Raw genomic sequence first — 23,541 nt, forward strand, 5'->3', positions numbered from 1 at the left:
TCACAGATACCACACTAATATTCAATAAGAAATAAACCATAGCCATTTTTAATCAAACCATTTCTAAGCAGCTGTAACATATTGTGGCTCAAACGGTTCACATGGAAATTGACCGCAACAACCTAATCTCCATAATTAAAGACCTAAAAAGTAATTCTTAGGTTTCATCTATTCCCTTTCCCAGCACTTTGAACAGGCATATTGTAGTCATCTCATACACAGTTACTAACAAAAAAGGGGCAACAAATATGTAAAATTAGCTATATCTTCTATAAAGGACAAATTGCATACCCTTACTCTCCCTTCCCCAACCTGTTCTATAAAACTAGTATGATCTTAATTTCACTGTAAAACAGGTTCTAGCAAGCATAAAAATTGACCATAGTCGCTAAGCATGATCAACTTTAGATAACACCTGATGGAATGAAGAAGCCCTAACAAGCAATTCACCCATGTCTCTCCACAATCCTTGCTTTCTTTGGAATCCTAAGGGAGGCAAAAACAAAAAACCAAACAAACAAACAAACAAACAAACAAAAACCGAAAAAAACAACCACACACACACCAAACCTGTTTTAAATGATTATCTGAAAAGACCTAAAGTGGCATTAATTTGAGGCTAAGTTTCAGGGGGCATAAATAAAAACTAATAACCCCACCATACATAGGACATTCTAATACTAATTAGAAGTCACTCAGCTCCTCTAGAATTAGAAAGGCAAAAACTTCATTAAACTATTGAACGCAAATATGCTTACACCATAAGTTAGAGAAGTTTTCCCATCTGCTTAAATAGGCGCCCAAGTTATCTATTATTTCAAACAGCATTTAGATAAAATGAAATTAGGCAAGTTCCCCAAGGCAGATGTCTTTCATAAGGAAGAGTGTGTTAAATGACTTTTGTGAATGGAAAATCTGCAAGTACTGTTGCTTCACTCAGCTGGTCTTGAGTGGGTGGCTCAATGAACCAGAAGCATGCTCCATTGGAAGCTCCTTAGAACCGGATTCCACCCTTGAGAAAAGGCTTGGAAACAAACAATACATTTAAAAGTACAGCAAAGACTTCGCCTTCCTCCCATGTTACAAGGAGGCCACAGGAACTGAGTTGAGAGCAACAACACCGTGTCACCGTGTCGGCTCTGCAAGGGCGGGTGCGGTCTGCGGTGCGCGGCACAGCCTCCTCTAGGGCTGTCACAGGAAAACTGGAGCCTCGCCTTAACCGCACCAAGTGACAAAGCGCCAGCTCTCCCCCGGGCGGGGGCTTCCGGCGAGACCCCGAGGTCGGCCCAAACTTCGGGAAGAGTCACTCGGGGCAGTCAAAATGCTCTTACCAACCCCCCCCCCCCACCGCCCCTTCCGCGGCTATGTAAGGTTTGCAGACGCACGTCCTGTGGGCCCCAAAATACTCCACCCCCGCCAGCCTTTGGAATCCCCCACTCCGAAAAGGGACAAAGGAGCCAAAGAGGAACTCTCCGGCTCGGGGAGTCCCCACTGGCCCGAGCTCAGAACGTGGGGATGGGGGTGCGGTCTCCCGGAGGGGTGCAGACCCGCCACCACCCCCCCCCCCGACCCAGGGACCGGCGTGACACTCACCGGTGCGGAGCCCCCGGAGAGGCGGGGAGGAGCAGGCCGATTCCTCCGGGGCCCTGCACGCGCCCGGGCGGACCCCAACTTCTCTCGGCTGCTGTCGCCGGAGGCAGCTAGGGCGCGAGCCCAGACCGAGGGCGCTGGCTCGCGGCCGCGGAGGCGCTGCCGGCTCAGCCCGCGAGGGGGGCGGGAACTCGCGGCCCACGGTCCTCTGGCCAGGGCGGGCTCCACTTTCCCTCAGTCCGCCCGCTACTGGCTGCGACCACTGCCGCGGCGAAAGCTAACGCTGCAGCCACTCGGGCTACAGCTCCCACCACCGCCTGGCCCCGAGCGCGTCGCGGCCTAATGTTGTCATGCGCCGCGTCGCCGCCTCTCTCAGCACCCACAGCCGCCAAGATCCGCTGCATTCGGGCGCCCTCCCCCTCCAGGCCCCGCCCCCAGCTCGCGGGCTCCAGCCCCCAGCCCCCCTCCCCTCTTTCCCGTCACGTGACGGCGCGCGGAGGCGGCCGCGGAGACGCCTCCCCGGCGGGCCGGGAGGGAGTCGCGCGGGAACAACTGTCAACACCTAGTTCTGCCAGAGTCTTATCGCATCCGAATTGCCTCCGCACACCCGAGGGCGGCTTCGGGATTCGAGCCCACCGCCGCCCGCCCGTGATCTACTGAGGCGTGGTCTGGACCGGTCTTGCAGGGCCCTGCCTAACCTGAGAAGACTGCACAATAGAGCTCACTGGTATTGGCCCAGGACCCCACGCCCACTCGGAGGCCCGGAGGCCCGAGCTTGAGACCCGCCTCCCCAGCCTCGGCTTGACTAAAGTTTTAGACAAAGGAAAAAAGAAGGCATCGTGGTGTCTGGTTTGAAAAGCAGTAACAAATTGTTCCTATTTCTAGTACCACGTTAATTGTGGCATTTAATTTACTGTCTTCCTCATTAGAGTTTGTGGGGTTTTTGTTGTTGTTGTTGTTTTTTAGGAAAGGATGGTGTGTCTCAATCACGCTGGGATGAAAATAGCCTAGCAAACTTATTTTTGTTCCTAGTCAGGTTCAGCATCCTTCGTGCCAGTTCTACAGTCATTAAGTCTCACAATGTGTTAGGTTGGTGGCAGTTTAAACAGATCCACAGGATTTAGCAATTGGTTGCAATTTTAAAATAAAGCCTAATCTTTTTTTTTTTTTTTTAAGTACCTAACTTTTGGACGTAAACTTGCTTTCCTTTTAAACCCAGGTCCGAGGAACTCTCCCCGCCTACCCCTGGTGATGAGAGGAAAAGAATAGAAATGCCAATGGCCAGAGGAAAGAAAGTAACAATACAGAAATGAAGGAAGTAGAAAAGCAGAAAGATCATAATCAAACCCTAACCATGCAAGCACATGAGAAAGTTTTCTCAGTTTGTAAGTCATTTTTCCTTGTGGCCCAGAACTAAGGGTTTTTGCTTAAGCATGTTTTATGCCCTCATTACGTTTTCTTAACAAGACCTCAAAAAGCATTCTGATCACCTGGATACTTGAATAACCAATAGAGTTTGGCCTATATGATCGTAATTATCAATGTATTTCATGACACATTAAGAAATAGACTTTAGGACTCACCGTTATTTCATGTGAAGAAAGAAAAATACTGCCATTTAAACTATGCAAAGCCACTGATATTTTTTAGGACACATCTTGAATTCAGAGATGTTAAAATGTGAGAAACAATGGGTCTTGGAATCTATGAGATATTGTAATGAGCTGGTGTTCCAATGAGGGAAAGATTCTACAGGTTCTGTTCTGAAGTCTGAGATACTGTATTTGTAGTTCAAATAAATACGAAAAAAGTTTTATTATTCTGTGAATGACACTAACTCAGTAACTTTGGAGTTTGGCATCAGATTGAAATGTCTTCTATTTTCTAGAGCACTATTTTTTAAATTGACTTAAAAATCAATTTTATTTTTTAACAAATAGGCTGGAATGGAATAGAATATAAAGATCAGAGTACACGTTTAGTGTGGACAAGAAATTGCTTTGTGAAATTTTTGTTTCATTTGTGGGGAAGGATAAGAGTGTGTCCTATGTTGTGATTTAAACTGTGTTTCTTTGTGTGAGTTGCAATCAAATAGATTTGAAAAAGAATGTTCTTGGAGCACAAATAACATGCAAAATATACCCTCTGGGCTCTGTTTCTCTGGTTCTTTTCCTTTACTCTGGGAACTAAAACTACAGATCAGTAAAATAAAGCAAATCTCCTTGACAATCCTCTCCTGCGTCAGCCCAAATTTCTTCTATTGGTTGTTGAAAATAAACAGTCTTTTGTTGGAACGGAAAGCACCGTTCTGGAAGCAAGGTGGTGGTGGTTTACAGACTCTGCTAATTAGATGTGTGACTGGATGAATTACTCTCTGCATATCAAGCTCTGATAAAAAGTAGGCAGTTGGTGGGGGGGGGGCGCCTGGGTGGCTCAGTTGGTTAAAGCGTCCAACTCTTGGTTTTGGCACAGGTCTTGGTTTCAGCTCAGGTCATGATCTCACAGTTTGTGAGTTCAAGCCCTGCTCCACGCTGATGGCTGAGAGTCTGCTTGGGATTCTCTCTCTCCCCACCCCCCCCCAAATAAATTAATTTTTTAAAAAAGTAGGGAGTTGGACTATATGCTGTTTAACCAATGTTATTCAACCTTTTTTTTTTTTTTTTTAGTGAATGATATTCACATTGGAAACAAACAGCCAGGATTATGCAAATTATTGTCTGACTACCTAGAACTCCTATCAAACACACTCAAAAAAAAAAAGTCAATGCAAGTTCATGAAAGTGAAGATATTATGGGACAACAAATGTAAGTATATCTTTTGTAATTGTATTTTAACTGTTGCTAGTAATAGTTGCTTGTCATGAATGATGATTTTGACATACCTCACAATTGATTGCAACAAAATGATGTATCAATACATTGCAAATGAGAAATACATACTTTTCAGATCCTTTCACATCTAATATCGTATGATTTCAGGAAATGATCAAACTAGCATTTTGATGTAATCACAACATAAACAAACTGTAATGTGTGATCCTGTGCTATAACTGAAAAATATCCTAAAACTCCCATTTGCTATGTTTACATACCCTGCAAGTTTGCTACTCTTAAAATTATTTTGAGAATAATATTTTTAATAAAACTTTTTAATGTAATTGTCCAATTTTATTATAACTATTCCATTTTAACTCCAGTAAGAATCTCTTACGCCTAGTGTTTAATTCATTGTACATTTCTGACAATCAGAAGTTCTTTTTCCAAATCAGTTAAAGCACTGACAGGCACGATAATTTTTCCCACAGAATATGCATCATCCCTGACCTAGAATGAGAGAGATTGGCTTGAAGTTGTTTTCTGTTTTTTTGTTTTACTTTTGCCTATCCATTTAGACATTTATGTTGCCAAAGATTGCTAATGAAGATTTTAGGTTAAAATCCTCATTTTCTCAGAGAAGATTGACAGCAACCTCAAACATAAATAAGGTATTCGATACAACTTTGAAGACTGTGGTAGATTATGTTATTACTCTCGGCCATGTAACTTGCTCTAACGAATGGCTTATGAGCAGATGTAACACATGCCAACTGCTTTTTTGAGTGCAACATTCAGGTCAATCTCTTGGTCTTGTGCTGCCTGGCCATGAGAAAGGCGTGTTCCAAATAGGGTCTCAGAATGAGAAAATACGTGGAGCAGACCTGAAACTGACCTTTAGAGCAGTACACCAGCAGCTGACCTGCAGCTACTAACATGAAGCAAGAGTGAATCATAAATATTTGTTGTTCTAAATCACAGAGATTTTTGAAATTGTTATATAGTATAATCTCACAAATCAGCTTAAGTGAATTTAAGCCAACAGATAAGTGGTTCTAAGGCTAAATGCACTGTAGAACAATAATAATCTTCAATTTAATAAAACAAAATAATAGACATCTACAAGGTGCCTGGCTGGCTCAGTCGGTTAAGTGTCCGCCTCTTGGTTTCCACTCAGGTAATGATCTCATGGTTTGTGGGTTCGAGCCCCATGTCAAGCTCTGTGCTGACAGCACAGAGCCTGCTTAAGATTCTCTCTCTCTCTCTCTCTCTCTCTCTCTCTCCCCCTCTCTTTCTTTCTCCCTCTGCTCCTCCCCCACTCAAGCACATGTGCATCCCCAGACTCCCTAAATAAATAAATTAATTAATTAATTAATAGACATCAACTAGATATGTGGTAAGCACCCAACCAAAAATTTATATTAGGGGCTCCTGGGTGGCTCAGTCAGTTAAGCATCCGACTTCAGCTCAGGTCACAATCTCACAGTTCATGAGTCTGAGCCCTGTGTTGGGCTCTGTGCTGCCAACTCTGAGCCTGGAGCCAGCTTCAGATTCTGTGTCTTCTTTCTCTCTCTGCCCCTTCCCCACTCGTACTCTTTCTCTCTCCCTCCCTAAAAAGTAAGCATTAAAATAATTTAAATAAATTAGGGGCGCCTGGGTGGCGCAGTCGGTTAAGCGTCCGACTTCAGCCAGGTCACGAGGTTAAGCGTCCGACTTCAGCCAGGTCACGATCTCGCGGTCCGTGAGTTCGAGCCCCGCGTCGGGCTCTGGGCTGATGGCTCAGAGCCTGGAGCCTGTTTCCGATTCTGTGTCTCCCTCTCTCTCTGCCCCTCCCCCGTTCATGCTCTGTCTCTCTCTGTCCCAAAAATAAATAAACGTTGAAAAAAAAAATTAAATAAATTAAAAATTTTTTATATTAAAAAAGTAGTCTGGGGTGCCTGGCTGACTCAGTTGGTTAAGCGTCCGATTCAGCCAGGTCACGATCTCGGGGTTCGTGAGTCTGAGCCCTGCGTCAGGCTCTGTGCTCACAGCTCAGGGCCAGGAGCCTGCTTCGTTTTCTGTGTCTCCCTCTCTCTGTGCCCCTTCCCCAGCTCACACTCTGTCTCTCTCTGTCTCAAAAAGAAATAAACATTAAAAAAAAAGTCTATTTGAAAAATCTACAGATTTTCTTGCAAAGTATTTACATATTGATTTTAAGTATTTCTGTTTAATATTATTTGTCTTAAATATCCCTCAATGAAAATTTGGATAATAAAATACAAAGAATATAGGCTTATATTTCTGGCAATATCATGGCTTATATACCTCACTCAGGGATCACACTGGAAACAAAAATCCTGGAAAAATGTTTTAAATTCTATTAAATGTATTGATTAACTGGTGATAAAGAAATTAGTAGTTCAAAACTGGAATGAAGGCAGACATCTAGATAGAGAGTTTCACTCCAAATGACCCCAAGGGCATTTGCCAAATCCAGTTAACATGAGCTTTGGTGTTCATGGCCTTATAAAAGACAAAACCTATGACCTGCCCTATGCCCACAGAAAGCTGCAGTTCCAAGGATTATTCACTTACTGTAAAGATGTATTAGAAATAAACTTGCCCCTTAGTAGCATACACACCTCTCCCCTATATTCTACAAAGAAAATTACTGTCTTAAACGTGGCACCTAGTGGAGAGGGGAAAAGCAAAATCATATCTGAGAATTTAGACTCACAATCCAGCTCTTATGCACACAAAAAAATATAACTTGAATTCATATTACCTGGATGATCCCAGAAGGTATTCAGCTGATAATTGAGAAGAATGTTTGACTGATAGTACTTTCAGACATCTGGCAGAAGCAAATGCCAGTCCTCTCTGGAGGAACCCATCTTCAATTTAAGCCTTAAAGAATAATAAGTAAAAGTCTTAGGAAAATAGCTCACATTTTAAAAAATAACAAGCACAGAAGAAAATAAGACACCATTAGTGAGAAACAGTGAACATAAGATAGCAAAAACATTTAAAAAGACTTCAGATATTGAAATTACCAGACACAGACTATAAAATAACTATATAAAATATGAATAAGGGAATAAAAGATGACCTTGAAAATACATACACAAAACAAGAAAGTATAAAGAATGACCAAAGATATTTTTTAAATGGAACTTAAAGAATTAAAATATATAAGTTATTAAAATTTAAAACTCAGGGGACACGTTTAATAGTCTATTTGACATAGCAGAAGCACAATTTAGTGAACTGGGAGGTAGAGATGAAGAAGTTGCCCAAATGCAATAGAAAAAGAAAAAAATGAAAAATATAAAAGAGACTTTATGTGACATTGAAGACATTGTGAGAAAGCCTGAAATAAATTGATACTCCAAAAGAATAGGAAAGAAAAAACTGTGGCAGAAGCAATATTAGACATGATAATGGTTGAAAACTTTCCAGAACTGCTGAAAGATTCCAATTCACAGATTAAGAAGTCCCCCAGTTCCCAAGCAAATTAAAGAATAATAAATCTACACTTATATACATCACAGCAAAACTATAAAACACCAAAAACAAAAGGAAAAGAAAACTTTGAAATTAGTGGAGAAAAAAATAGATTATTCTCAAAGTGTCTGGTAATCGACCTTCATTAGTAACAATAGAATCAGAAGACCATGGAATAACACCTTCAGTGGGCTAAAAGAAAATCCAATGCCTATTTGAAGAGGTCTTTTAAGAAAGAGGCCAGGGGTGCCTGGGTGGCTCAGTTGGTTAAGCATTAGACTCTTGACTTTAGCTCAGGTCATGATCTCACGGTCATAAGATTGAGTCCTGCATCATGAGATCCAGCCCCAAGTTGGAATCAGGGGTGGGTGTGGAGCCTGTTTAAGATTCTCTCTCCTCTCCCTCTGCCCTTCCTCCCCCACCACAAAAAAAGAATGGGGCCAAAACAAAGGCATTTTTAGGCCAACAAAAGCAGAGTTTGCTGCTAATAGTGATTCTCACTAATAGAAAGTCTAAAGAAATTTCTCTCTTCAGACAAAAATAAAATGCTCCCCCTATAAAAGGTCTGGAGTTAAGACTGAAGTAAGAGCATTGAAAGTGGTAAATGCTTGCATGAATCTAAAACCCACCAACTATGCAAAACAGAATTGTTAAAATTATTTAATAATATTTTTAAAAGAAAATATAGCTATCACTCATATTCCTAACATCAGAATAAGTCCAATCAGATTCTTACCTTATACCTACTATTAAACAGACCTCATCAGAGCAAGTATTTTTCCCATTTGTATTATTATTTCCATCTGGTATATGCCCTTAAAAGCAAAAACACGAGGGGCACCTGTGTAGCTCAGTCGGTTAAGCATCTGACTCTTGATTTCAGCTCAAGTCATGATTTCATGGTTGGTGGGATAGGGCCATGCATCTTGCTCTGTGCTGACTGCACTGAGCCTGCTTGGGATTCTCTCTCCCCATCTCTCTCTCTCTGCCCCTCTCCCACATGCTCTTTCTCTCTCTCTAAATAAATAAAAATTTTTTAATTGAAAAAAAGCAAAAGCACTAAACATTTTCATTTATTTTTTTCTCTTATCCATATAGGCAAAACTATATTAATATTTTATTGATATTCTCTTTTTAAATAACTGTACTGCTGTAGCATTTTAAGTGTTTTTCGTCATGACATTTTTATTTCAAATTTGCATAATGTACCAGCAGAGATGATTTATTAATAATCAGACTAAGAAATTAGCATATATTTAGGAGATCATGATTTAGAGTAATAGAGTATTAGAGTTATTTTTCACATATCTATGAAGAATTAATGAGTCCCACCATAGAAGTCTAAAAATGAAAGTTCATCATAACAAATTATATAATTATGTATTCACAGGTTAAGGGCAATTAAGTCTTATTGAAGAGCTCTGCCTACCCTTTCCACCCACATTGCCTATTCAAAATTAGATGCATGCTATGACTTTTAACACTATCTCTGGAAATAGTTAGAAAATTTATGCTCAGGCTGTAAAGATTGACTCCTGAGGTTTAAGTCAGCCCAGGGGGCATCCTGAACTCCAAATAAATTTTTAAATGAAGAAGAAGAACCCATTTCTTTCTGATATCTACCTGGACTACACATTCCCAGCTATAAGTATGGTTTTCATTTCAATTTCAAGAGAGCATAGGGGTGCCTGGCTGCTCAGTTAATGGAGTATACAACTCTTGATCTCAGGGTTGTGAGTTCAAGTCCCATGTTGGGCATGGGACCTACTTAAAATAAGAAAAAGAATTTTTAAAAAGACAGTGTATAAAAAGCTGTTTGTCACAATTATGTAAACATGAAAAGCATAGGATGCATAATTCCTTAAATTTCCAAAGTTGTGGTAACTACAATGCAGAGAAATTATAACTTACTTTTTTTTTTTTAACCAAAGCTTTACTCTCTTTGTTTTCCTCAACCACATGAGATTATTTGAAACAAACTTACTTCTTTAATGCTTTCTTGATGAAACCAAATCTATAATTTCACTGCAGAATGTCCAAATGAATTCCATTTCTTTATAGTTTTTAATGTTCGAGAGATTCTATATTATACTAGTATAGATTATTCCAGTTAGCTTTGTCCAACCTGTATTATACATCTATAAACTTTCTGACAGTTCACAAGTAATTCATATAAACTAGATTGTACATTAATTCTTTCAATTTAATAAGTTATCAGTTTTTACTGGGTCCAAGGCCCATCCTAGTTACAAAAAAATTAAGTATCTGTAAGTTACTCCACCTCTTTTCTGAAATGAATGGGAAGCTATCAAGAGACTCGCCCTATAAACTAACAGTGTTTCAAAACTCTCATTTCTGTTGTTCTCTGCTGGGAATGAAAGTTCCATACACACAACATCATCAGGTAGAAATCTACGTACCACTCCCAACAAGGGCAGGTGTTACCTAGATGCCTTTTGTCAAATCTCCTAAGAATTTATTATCTTTCTAACTCCTCCAGAACACTGGTACCCAAAGGTGACAAGGTGAAGAAAGAAGACACCTATCCTATATTCCAGTAATGTCTGTCCAATGCATTCTTGTCAGGTTCATCCCTCTGTTCTAAGCCCTGTTGATATTTTCCCTTAGTTGTTTTCTGTCAATACCCATGGGAGCCTAACTTTTGCCTGCTATTATATGCACAGACAGCTGAGACCAGACTCCCAATCCAATTCTGCCACCGGTTTCCTTTAACCCTTAATCCCTATAACACCCTCCTGGAAATGGAGTGGAGTTGGGATACATCTATTTATGATTTCATTTTTAAATGTCAGCTCCTTTCCAGAGATGGCCAAATACTTCACTGCTTGTGGTCCTACGGTGTTGATTACTTCTGACTATCTTTTGCTGTCAGCCAATAGTCTTGGACCTGACATTGTTTGCATCCCAACCCCTCCTTCCTGAAGTTATTACAAAAGTAGTACACCATGAAGACAATTATCTCAACGAAGAACAGGGAAAATTACAGAGGAAAATGACCTTTATGCCAAAATAAGGTCAAGAAAAAAAGGAAGTTACTATTAATGTATTAAAATAGAGTCACTCGAGATATCAACCAAATGCAATGCGTGGACCTCTTTTAGATTCTGATTCAAAGCACTTTTACAAAAGACATTAATGAGACAACCAGGGAAATATTAATACTAGTTGGATATTACCTGATATCAAGGAATTATTGTTAATTGTTTTAGATATGATAATGATATTTGATTATGGTGTTTTTAAATGTCTCATTATCTAGAGACACATGCTATATAATTGGGCCCATGCTTTAGGGAAAAAAAAATCCTTCATATTATGTCACTTTCTTTTCTTTACCTGTAGGTCAAATCCATGGGCATGTACTCTACACCTACTACTTGTTATTTTCTACCTGTAAGATAGTAATCATTTCCTCTTTGTCTTGTCTATGATTATTTTTTGGTAAAAGTATTCAAGTCAAAAGCAACTCATGCAATCTGTTATTTGCTCCAAACCTCTGTTAAGCCATGGTGAAAGGCCAAACATCATATGAACTGTGGTAAATAAATCTGATTAAGCACGTTAGCATGTTCAAATTTATATAAAGCCTTCTGCAAATACAGATTAGAGATGCTAAGAAGCAGATGTACTGATCTCCTTGGCATTCACATGATTCAGCTACAAATAGAATTTGAACAGATTCCAAATGCACAACTGTCAAATTCATAAAAAGTAGCAACAAAAAGTCAAGTGAAAGTTTAAGCTTTGCCTGACTAGCACTGACTGTTTTCTGGGGGGGGGGGGGGGGGGGGGGAGTTGAAAGTATTCTGTTAATGTTTTATTTCTTCAGTGCTAATATTTGACAAGAACTAAGTGCTTTCATTTCATGCATGGATGTTCCCATTAGGTTAGCAGTTATAATCCAGAAACTGTTATGAGTTAATATCACTATCAAGTCCAAAGAAAAATCTCAACCAATTTAATCAATGTTACAAAGCTTATCAATATAACTTTGACTCACTGAACTAGTACAGTATAGTGCAGTTAACCTCCACCTCTAAAGTCAGATATATCTCAGTTCTAATGTTAGCCCTGCCATTTACTAGCCCTGCCACCTCACCCAGCCTCTTTCCTCATCTGTAAAGTAGAGTTAAATTTTTTTTTATTTTACAGTGTTGTTATGAGAATTAACTCAAGAAACATAAATTATTATGATTACTATCTTTGGGGAATATTACATTGTACACAATTTTACTAACTGTATTTTCACTTTACTCAGTGGTAAAAACAATTACACACAGACTGTATACTCTACCAACCTTACGTTGATACCAAGGCTTTGTGGCAGCTGGCCTAATTCTGAGAATTATAGAATATACATAGATGGACATAACCTCAGGCTACGGAAGTAGATTTATCTAAGAATCTGTACATTCCCCGATTTAGGTATCAGTCTCACATGTGATGTAAGAATGAAAGCTTCTTCTACAGCAATCAAGAGATAGACTCAACTTCAGAGTTTTGTTTTCCATTCAAGTAAGACTTCAAACAGCCTTTAGAGTGTTGCAGTACATGGAGTCCACACTCTAAGCCAATCCCCTCTTGCCAAACTTATTTCTTAAGTTTATTATAATTCGGTTTACTACGAATCATAGTAAAAAAAAATTATCTTTAAGCACAATACAGGAATACATGCATTTCCTTATTCTTCTACCCTCACAATGTTTCTGATATTCAATAGAATATCCGGGATATCTTGTTTATGATATTCAGTAGATGTAAAAATTGCTTTTTGAAATGTTTTAAAGATATCAGATGTAGAGATTTGGTGGATTCAAATTAAACATTTGGGGCTAGAATATTTATAGGTGATGTAGTATATTGTTTTTACAGCATCTTTCATGCTATTTGATTCAGTTATTGATGCTCAGACTGATAATTGAATTAATGATATGGCAGTCTCATTTCTACTTTATAAACTTGTGACTGGGAAGTAATTTGTTTGGTATTACTTTGATACTATGCATATGCCCAGTTCCCTTTCTATAAACCTCATGTTTTAACACTTGTTGTAAACCCTTGCACAAGTCAATAATCTTAATAAAAATTGCAAAATAATTTTAATTCCATTATTCATTTTATATTCTGACATTTTTTCAGTAAAATAGAGCTTGCCTTTATACCTAGAACTATTTGGTTACCTTAAAATATGGTTTATGCAGGAAAGGAAAAATAAATAATTCCTTACTTTTAGTTAGTAATCTTCAGAGAAAAGATAACTTGGAGACTAATGGGAAAATCTGAATTTGGGTTTTAGGTAAGATTAAAATTCATTTATTGGAAAGGTTAGAGATTGTTAATTTTTAAAAAGCAAGTTGTAAAACTGCACAAGTATGAAATTATTTTGGTTAAATATATATATTTATACGCATATATAGGGATAAATAAAGGTATGCAAAGATATACAATAAGCTGTTAACAGTGGTAATAGATGGGAAATATGGATGTTTTTATTCTTCTATTTTACTTATATATAGTTTCCAACTTTCTGTCCTGCACGTACTACTTTCATAGTAACAGAATTTTTTTTTTTAAGAAAATCACTATTTCTTACTAAGCCTTAACATATAGCTTCTGAATCATCATCAACACGAGACTAAACATTCCAGCATTAAGAGGCTGCCAGGGCATCAACCTAGCTGCTTACTTTTTTTAAAACCTGTCTGCTTGCAGATTTTCCTTTGCCTTTTCATCTTACCCATGGTTCATAGGGCTCAGCTCTAGATTCATGTAGCCTTTTCACTGTAGCAGTCCTCACGAATTGGCAACTTCTTTGTATGCTTCTGTTGATCTTTGGCAGAAATTCACTTATTTATTATTTAGTTTTTATGTCGTCATATTAGTTTTCTTCTTACCTTTCTGACTCTTCCTCATTCTTTGCAAGTTTCTCTCTCTCTGCTATTTCTTCATTGCTCCAAAATTTCATACTCAGCCCTCTTCTCTTTTCACTCTATATCTTCTTCCTAGAAAAGAGAGGAGAAAATGGATCTTGTGTTCTCATTCTTTTTAGTCTATCTAATATGTATTTCTAGCCTAGTCCTCCCTCCTGAGCAACATAATCATATATATATAATCTCTAATTATTGTAATCTTCAGTTAGACATTTATGTATTTATAAGTTTATATACTTATATATTTAGGTGTTCTCCTACCTGGATCTTAAATTAGAAATATGCTACTTTCAGAACTTTAGGGAAGTGTACCTTCCACTTTTATTTCTGCTATTTTCCCTAAGTAGAAAGAGCTATTTTATTTAATTCGTGATTTAAGAAGAAGAAAATAAGACCTAGCCCCTTTCTTGCCATATTTTTCAAATCTACCTACCCACAACAGATTATGTTCTGTCCTGTTTCTCATTCTGTGTAATAAACTAAATACACATGGATCAGAGCCTGGGCTTGCTTTTACAGGCAGGCCTGAATCCTAACCCTCATTCTTTCTACATTTGACCTTAGTGAGTGTGGAGCACTGATTCTGTCCAAGTTTATCTGTCCTGAAGACCCAAATTTTCCTTTTATTATGCCATCTCCCATTTGGACCTGGGGAAAAGTATTGAAAAGCTTCATTGTGGCTGTACATTGAAGTCCTTTGTCTAAGCGGCTTTATCAGTAAGAAGGTGGTTTTCATCTTTATGTGACACCCTATCAATTGTTTCTGAATTCAGAACAGACTAAGATATATAAGGAGCTGTCACTGGCTAAGCCCCATTATTGATAGAACAATTATTGAGAAGCTAGGTCTAATAAAAAAAAAATGGAAAATGGAATCTTGCCAGTCTAACAAGAGAATAAAAGATCTCAGAAAAAAATGATAGCAATGATCAGATAATCAGCAAAACAAGAATTTGTTCATTTATTGCTGAATGCCTACTGTGTGTTAGGCAATGTTCCAAGGAGAAGTTCAAAGAGTTAGAATACTTTAAACAAAAGTTACCTGGTACTCTAATTTGACTGAGTTTTGAATCATTATAATAATCAACAACAAAGCAATGCTTTATATTCGTTGATTCAATATCAATGATTGATTCAACATAATAATTACAATATTTGAGTTCTTCTTGTTTATCAGACAAGCAATTCTCATACTATGATTGAATCATCAGAACAACTCCGACAGAACAGAATAGTCTAGGTTATTCTGCAGCTGGAAAATCAATGATTTAACTGAACAGAGATTTATGTCTAATTCCAAAATGTTGGCTCTGGCTCCAGGTTGGCTCTGGCTCATGTCTTCCATGTGATGACATAATAATCTAGGCTCTTTAACCTTGTGGTGCCACCATCTTAATATGAGTCTTTTTCCATGATTGTCCCAGTAGGAGAATAAACACTAAAAAATTTCATATTGACCTTTCATGGCCTCATCTAGAAACTGACACGTGTCAATTGCACAGTATTTCATTGACCAGACAGAATCACAGGTGCCCATCCAGTTGCAGGGGTGCTGAGAAATGACAGTCATTCTACTGAGCGCCCAGAAGAAAAAGAGAACTGAATATTGATTAACACTAGCAATTTGTACTATGAATAGCTATTATTACTGTCCTTTTTGTATAGGTGAGGAAATGGAGGATTAGCAAATTTAAGTAACTCATCCAATGTTACACAGAAAGTAAGTAGAGAACGCATTATGTGAACCTGGATAATCTGACCCCTGAATTCATGCTTAACCTTTATCCTATAGTACTTCCCAACTCCACACTGGAGCTCTGGCAGAACTCCACCACTACTAGACGTATTTAATTCAATTTATTTAAATTTAGTTTAAATTTAAACTAGTTGTGCCACTTATTGTAGTTTTGTCTGGAGGAAGTTTGGATTATTTGACCATATAGGTCTCTTCTAACACAGTTGGTTCTGTTTCTTTTTTTTTTTTTTTTTTTTTCTTTTTCAATGTTTATTTATTTCTGGGACAGAGAGAGACAGAGCATGAATGGGGGAGGGGCAGAGAGAGAGGGAGACATAGAATCGGAAACAGGCTCCAGGCTCTCAGCCATCAGCCCAGAGCCTGACGCGGGGCTCGAACTCACGGGCCACGAGATGGTGACCTGGCTGAAGTCGGACGCTCAACCGACTGCGCCACCCAGGCGCCCCATAGTTGGTTATGTTTCAATGGAGAACCATGACTAATATAACAACCTAAAAATTAGTCTTAAAAGAAACTTAGGAAATGATACTTTATTAAATTTTGGGTTAAAAATGAGATTCTATGCAAATCTTAATTACTTTGATTTTAGAATATCAAGTGAAATCTCAGAATCCTAGAATAACCTACAGGTGTATGTCAATGTGTATTATATATTATATAACACAAAGTTAAAAAAAACTCAATGGTTATAAAATTCATAGATTTTTGCAAAGAACCTTGTAGACTGAAAAAACAACCAAAACAATCTGCCACATATAGGCCTTAGTATATAGATTTTACTTAGGGGAGTGTTCTAATTGTCTTCACAAATTCAATATTGTGAGAATGTGTGGCTAGGTGTTACTTATCATTTTAAATTTTTTTTTTTTTTTTAATTTTTTTTTTTTTTTCAACGTTTATTTATTTTTGGGACAGAGAGAGACAGAGCATGAACGGGGGAGGGGCAGAGAGAGAGGGAGACACAGAATCGGAAACAGGCTCCAGGCTCTGAGGCATCAGTCCAGAGCCCGACGCGGGGCTTGAACTCACGGACCGCGAGATCGTGACCTGGCTGAAGTCGGACGCTTAACCGACTGCGCCACCCAGGCGCCCCTACTTATCATTTTAAAAAGAATTAAGTTCTGTACAACTGAGAACGTTCATAGTCTCCAATTTTAATTTGTTTTCCCGTATATGATGCTGTTTCTGAAGTATTTAGTTGCCCCCTGCTGGTCACATAATTATAAAATTCCTAAAAATATATATTTCTCAGATTGCTTGTGATGACAAACTTCTAATGAGATACATTAAACTTTTTCATTAAATGAATTCACCATGGATTTCCAGTGCTCAACTGAGATATGTAAGTTAACTGAGAGTTCTTAAATACAATCTTCTTCCTATAATATATATTTCATATTTTATGTCTCTTTAAGCCCTTTTTGAAACCATGTAGGGATAAATTATCAAACTGAGAGGGAAAAACAGTACTTTTTCATGAATTTTTAAAACTGTATTTTATCCTGTCTCTGCTACCGCCTCTCTGGCTAATCTTGGACAAGGGACTTTAACTTCTTGATATCTATTTCCTCATCTGTAATATTAAGAATAACTGACACACAATAAACTGTACAATTTAAAGTATGATTTGATAAGTTTTGACATGTATTCAACTGTGAACTATCACTACCATAGTTCAAAATAGTGAACATATTTATCATTCCTAAAAGTTTTTTGTGCCACTTTGTATTTCCTTCTTCCTGTCTCCTGGCCCTCCCAACCCTCTCCCATTCTCCAGTAACCACTGATGTGCTTTCTGTCACTACAGATTAGTTTGCATCTTCCAGAGAAAAACAAATTTTAAGCTCACTAGTTTAAGATAGACTAAAATGAGGTACAGAAAAACTTAAATTATTTTTAAATATTAAAAACTTTTTTGAGATTCCTCTATCTTGAAGCCTGAGGCAACACTGTAATGCAGTGGCTAAAGGCTTTAACTTTAGAGTCAGCAGGTATGCTCTGGCATCTTGGCTGTCTCATTTACTTGTTGTGTGACCTTGGGCAAGTTACTCAACATCCTAACTGAGATGAACAATTTCCCCATACTTAGGAGAAAGGATTGAAAATAGCATCTATCCCATAAAAATGTGTTGAAATTGTGGCCTGTACATACAATACATTCAACCAATGGTAGCCCTATTTCTTTAGACATTTCAAAGAACACTAACCCAATTTTAAGTAAAGGAAACAACCCTATTTAGTCAGTATAATCTTAAGGTAACCATTTTAGAAGTTTTATGTGAGAATTTTAAAAATTTAGTGTGCTAGCCATGGTGTCAGATGACTCTGACTCAAGTCCTTTTCTTAAGTCCTCCATTGGTTTTCCTTCCTCATAACTATATCCCCGAGTGTCATGATTTTCCTTTCTTTGTAATTCCATCCCTAGCCAACATGTGACCTGACAGTCATCTGATTTCATCTTTATGATTTGGCAAATGACCAAAGTAAAGTGAATGATAGTCATTCTAGCAAAGTAGAATGAGTGGTGGCTACCACTTGAGGTGACAGACACCATGTTAATAGAGATAACTGAAGAAACTAGTTTTGTTTTGTTTTGTTTTTTTTGTGATAAATGTTCTTTAACAGTTTTCTCCTTTATATTCAATTACTTCTGTTGCTCTTTCTGAGCTGTCAAGATCTGCCAGGTTCATACTTGATAAAATGCTCTGTCTACAACAGAAACTAATTGAGCTCCACTTACCAGCCTAGCCCAATCTAATATCAGGGCAAGTTCTGCTTTTATGGAGGAGAGATACTGCATCTTGGAATTCCTTTATGTGCTCTTTTCAATGAAGTTTTAGCATTGCGTCATTAAAAATAGTCCTGAGAAATTATGTGTGTGTGGCAGATAGACCCTAAGGTAGCTCCCAGTGGTCTCTGTCTTCCAATATTAATGTCCTTCTTTAAGCTCCTACCCCTAAATATAGGTTGTAAACCTTAAAGATAAAAGGTATTTTACCAGCCAAAAATGGATTTATTTTGGAAAAACAGAATTGCAATTCAGGAACGGCAAGTTATAGCAAAACTATTGATTGTCTAACAAAGGCAAAGAATGTTATTTTATGGAAAAGGAGGACATTGGGAGGGTTTGTTTTTGAACAAAAATCCATTGGAGAAAAGCACGAGTCTAGGGTAGTGGCAGTTTCTCATTGGCAGGGTTACAGGGGTAGTTTCTTGTAGCAGATGCAATGTACATCTTTCCCTCTTGGGGCCTGTGATTAATGATTCTTGCCTGTTGAGAATGCTTGTTTCAGGGATCTGTAATTGACAATTCTTCCTATAATTGACACTAAGTGGTATGGCTTCCCATTCCAGCTTTTCCTTCTATTATCCCAAGTTCACTTTAGTGAGGTTTCCCTTTATTAATTTTCATAAGATGGAGCCTGTAAATTGCTTTGAACCAATATAATTTGGCAAAGGTGATAGGATATTATTCCCATAATTATATTATAATATCATAGATGTGGTGGGATACATCACTCTCGTCATTATGGTACATTATGTAAGAATCCATCTTGGTAGCAGAATTGTTCTTTCTCATTTTCCTGCTGGCTTTGATGAAGCAAGCTGCTGTGTTGTGAACTGCCTATGGAGAGGACCATGTGGCAAGAAACTCAGGTGGCCTCTAGAAATTGAAAACAGCCTCTGGATGGCAGCCAGCAAAAAACATCTAAAGCCCCGAGTCCTACAGCTGCAAGGAAATGGATTCTGCCAAAAGTCTCAGAGAATCTGGAAGCAGATTCTTCTTTGCTTGAGCCTCCAAATGGGAACAGAGCCCACCCAAAACATTCGGTGTAACCAGGAAAGACCCAAAAATGGAAACCCCAACTAAGGTGTGCCTGGGCTCTTAACCCACACAGAAACAGAGATAATAAAGTGTATTGTTTTAAGCTGCTAAATTTATGGGATTTGTTGCGCATAAATATAAAATATACAGATTTTGGTATCTAGAAGTGGGGTGCTCTTGTAACAGATACCTAAAAATATGTCCATGGTTTAGGAACTGAGCAGTGGGTGGAGGCTGGAAGAATGTTGAAAAGCATGATAAAGCATGAACAGATTATCAGTAGAAATATGAAAATGAGGACATTAACATTGAGAACTCAGAAGGAAATGAGGAACATGTTCTTGGAAACTAGAGGAAAGGGAATCCTAGTTGCAGACAACTTAGTAAAATTACCTCCTGCCATTATGTTGAAAGCAGAACTTGTAAATGATGAATTTGGTTATACAGTTAAGGAGATTTCCAAGCAAAGTGTTGAAGGTGACTACTGGTTTATTCTTGCTACGTAAGAGTAAAATTCAAGAAAAGAGAGACAGTTTAGGGAAGAACTATTAAACAAAAAGGGATCAGGACTTGATAATTTTGAAAATCTTCATCCTCCCCAGATGGTAAAAATATTAACACTAGGAAATGGATTCTGAACACTATCAGGAAAGCTTGTTCTAGGGATGCCTGGGTGGCTCAGTTGGTTAAGCATCCAGGTTTCAGTTCAGGTCATGATCTCATGGTTTCATGGGTTCAAGCCCCATGTCAGGCTGTATGCAGGCAGTGGGGAGCCTGCTTGGGATTCTCTCTCTCTCTCTCTCTCTCTCTCTCTCTCCCTCCCTCCCTCCCTCCCTCCCTCCCTCTCTGTCTACTCCTCCCCTATTCACACAGTCTCTGTCTCTCTCAAATAAATAAACTTAAAAAAAAAAAAAAAAAAAAAAAAAGGAAAGCTTACTCTAGAGAAAATTCCCAGGGAATAAGTCCACAACCTTTTGTTAAAACCTGAAAGAGATCAAAGGACAAGGTCTTTAATCACAGTCCTAGGCTCTCAGCAGGAGCCAGAGATAGAGATGAGGTTATTTTGAAACAAACTATAGCTTGTGTGGTGTTTGTCTAATGGAGTAAACCTCACTGAAATACATGAAGACCCATCAAGTTCTTGAGGAACTTATTTCAGCAAAAACAATGCCAGTTTGGAATGAGAAAGACAGAATTATAAAACAAAAGGAGGCTGCCAGACCCCCCCAAATTTTACTGGCAGGAAATAGGCTGATAAACCTACTCATGTGTAAAAAGTCATCCATAAAAAAGGAAAGATGACTCAGAGGGCTGAACCCAGAGGGCAGAATCAAGAGCCATGGAGGATTATCCCAAAGACAAAGAACCTAATCAAGGAACTCCCAACATTTACCTAGTTGTATTTCAAAATGTTATGGACCAAGGACTTCTTTTTACCTTTCATTTTCCCCCTTTTTGAACTGTAATGTTTATAACTATTATACTAAATCTGTGCCACCATTGAATGTTGGGTATGTTGGAGGCAGATAACTTGTTTCTTTTAGTTTCTCAGGTCCATAAATGAAGAGTAACTGTACTCAGGAACTATCTTTTTCTGAGTCCACTCAAAACTGGCAGCCTTCCAAGTGACAAGTGTTGTATACGATGGTTTCCTGTGCCTTTTTCCTAGTGGCGAAGATGCTTCTCCCTCATTTTCCCTTCTGATCTCCCACTACTACCTTCTATTTGCTGAAACTAACTAGTGACCAGTTGGCAAATGGATACTGGGAAATATGGTTTAACCTGGTCATATCCTGTGATTCAGAGTGTAGAGCAAGGGAGAGCCTGGGAATGATGAATCTGAGAGAAAATAGGCCAGTGACCACCACAGAGTCTGCACTTAGAGTGCTTTTTACACCTGGAAATTTGCTACAACTCAACCCTAATTTGGTCTGTTCTCACGAAAGATTAGACCCTCTTTCCCATTTCTATCCTGTTTTTGTCAGTGTCTTTTTGCCTGTTAGGTCAACATTTACTTTTTCCTTTATTGACTTAGTCTAATTGACAGGACCATTGCCTACTATCAAGACAAATAATTAGATCATTATTCCTTTTCATTACTGAATTCCCCCAATAGCAATAATATAACCTTCCATTTTATAATGGAACCTTCCCTCCACATAAACTATATTTTCCATTTTCCTAGTGCTTCATCTCTTTCACTGTACTTTAGCCATGTACAAACCATTTAAACCATCTACAAACCATTTAAACAGATGCTCATTCATCAAATTGAAGCAATCCCCAAGGTCTAATCCAACTTATATCAGGGAAACTCTTGCATACAGGAAACTAAATTTAGGGTTGTTTATGAAATCTCATTCCTAAAGCCCTGTAAACATTATCCAATCTCTTCTTGGGTCTCCTCCCCACCACCAAGATCATAAAACTGAAGCTTCTCGGGGCGCCTGGGTGGCGCAGTCGGTTAAGCGTCCGACTTCAGCCAGGTCACAATCTCGCGGTCCGTGAGTTCGAGCCCCGCATCGGGCTCTGGGCTGATGGCTCAGAGCCTGGAGCCTGTTTCCGATTCTGTGTCTCCCTCTCTCTCTGCCCCTCCCCCGTTCATGCTCTGTCTCTCTCTGTCCCAAAAATAAATAAACGTTGAAAAAAAAAAATTAAAAAAAAAAAAACAAAAAAAAAACCCTGAAGCTTCTCTTCATTTTCTATATCTATCCCATATTTCACCAGTTTCTCCTCCTCTAAAGCAAAATAAGCACCCCAGTTTCTTGCAGCCCACATTCTCCACTTGCATCCTAGTGGATGATATAGATTATGAGCTTAGACCACGTGATTACCTAACAATGGTGAAGATAATTGTCGTTTTCTTAACTAGGAAGGGTATGATTCGTAAGAACAGACCTAGGAGTTCTATTAATCTAGTTGTATTGCCAGTCTGTCCTTGAGAGGCTACGTTGAGGTGAGGATATCAGAACTCTGACAAAATAAAGCTAAAGTTTGGAATAGACATCAATAAACCAGGGGATGCAGGTAATCCTAACTTCATCTGACCTTAGATTCTCTTCTACTTTGGCCCAAGACAGATTTGAACAATTTCTGAACCAAAACACACAGCCACTTAAACAGGGGAGCTATCCATTCCTTAACCTCTGTTTCCTAACAGTCCTAAGAAGGCTGCCCTGGGCAGCTGTCAAGAGCAGCAGTTCTTAAATGTTTAATGTTAAAAAATTATGGAAAATTCCAAAGAGCTTTTGTTTATATGGATTAAATTTGTTGATATTTATCATGTTAGAAATTATAGCAGGATTTTTAAAAAAATTAATTCATTCCTGGGGCACCTGGGTGGCTCAGTTGGTTAAGCATCTGACTCTTGGTTTTGGCTCAGGTCATGATCTCACAGTTCATGGGTTCAAGCCCCAGATCAGGCTCTGCACTGGTAGCACAGAGCCTATTTGGGATTCTCTATTGCCCTCTGTCTTTGCCTCTCCCTCCCCCAAACTTCAAAATAAATAAATAAAACTTTAAAAAGAAATCGATCGATTTTAATTGAAGTATAATTGATATACAATATTAGTTTCATGTATACAATACAGTGTTTGACAATTATGTACATTACAAAATCCTCACCACAATCAGTTTAGTTGCTGTCTTTCACCATACAAAGTTATTACAATATTATTGATGATATTCCCTGTGCTGTACTTTCCATTTCTGTGACTTATAACTGGAAATTTGTACCTGTTTTTAAATTTTTCAATATTTATTTTTGAGAGAGAGCGATAAAGCATGAGTGGAGAAGGGGGAGAGAGAGAGACACACAGAAATCCAAAACAGGCTCCAGGCTCTGAGCCATCAGCACAGAGCCCAATGCAGGATCAAACTCACAAGCTGTGAGGTCATGACCTGAGCCGAAGTTGGACACTCAACCAATTGAGCCACGCAGGCCCCCTGGCAGTTTGTACCTCTTAGTTCTCTTCCACTATTTCACCTATCCCATAATCCCTTCCCCTCTGGCAACCCCAGTTGTTCTTTGCATTATATGAGTCTCTTTCTGTTTGTTTGTTTTGTTTTTTAGATTTCACATGTAAGTAAAATCGTGTAATACTTGTCTTTCTCTGTCTGAC

The 23,541-nt window shown here is 38.5% G+C and overlaps 1 protein-coding gene and 1 long non-coding RNA gene across 8 annotated transcripts in view; one reads left to right on the forward strand and one right to left on the reverse strand.

Annotated features, from left to right (window-relative positions):
* Positions 1-3,194, reverse strand: part of OSBPL8 (oxysterol binding protein like 8) — a 152,351-nt gene extending 149,157 nt beyond the window's left edge. For 3 of the 6 annotated variants that reach the window (XM_045467089.1, XM_045467087.1, XM_045467084.1), the window contains exon 1: positions 1,594-1,999. The gene's annotated coding sequence lies outside the window, so the exon portion shown is untranslated. Of the gene's footprint in view, positions 1-1,593; positions 2,005-3,173 lie in introns of those variants that run through there. The other 3 variants (XM_045467086.1, XM_045467092.1, XM_045467088.1) reach the window with 3 other exon arrangements.
* The window catches only part of LOC123592132, a 32,342-nt gene continuing 10,879 nt past the window's right edge, over positions 2,079-23,541 (forward strand). Inside the window, exons 1-4 of one of the 2 annotated variants that reach the window (XR_006709599.1) lie at positions 2,079-2,317; positions 2,810-2,975; positions 4,257-4,395; positions 10,388-11,472. This is a non-coding gene — a long non-coding RNA (uncharacterized LOC123592132). Of the gene's footprint in view, positions 2,318-2,809; positions 2,976-4,256; positions 4,396-10,387; positions 11,473-23,541 lie in introns of those variants that run through there. The other variant, XR_006709598.1, reaches the window with a different exon arrangement.

Source organism: Leopardus geoffroyi, chromosome B4 (assembly GCF_018350155.1).
Source record: "Leopardus geoffroyi isolate Oge1 chromosome B4, O.geoffroyi_Oge1_pat1.0, whole genome shotgun sequence".
Classification (NCBI taxonomy): Eukaryota; Metazoa; Chordata; class Mammalia; order Carnivora; family Felidae; genus Leopardus; species Leopardus geoffroyi.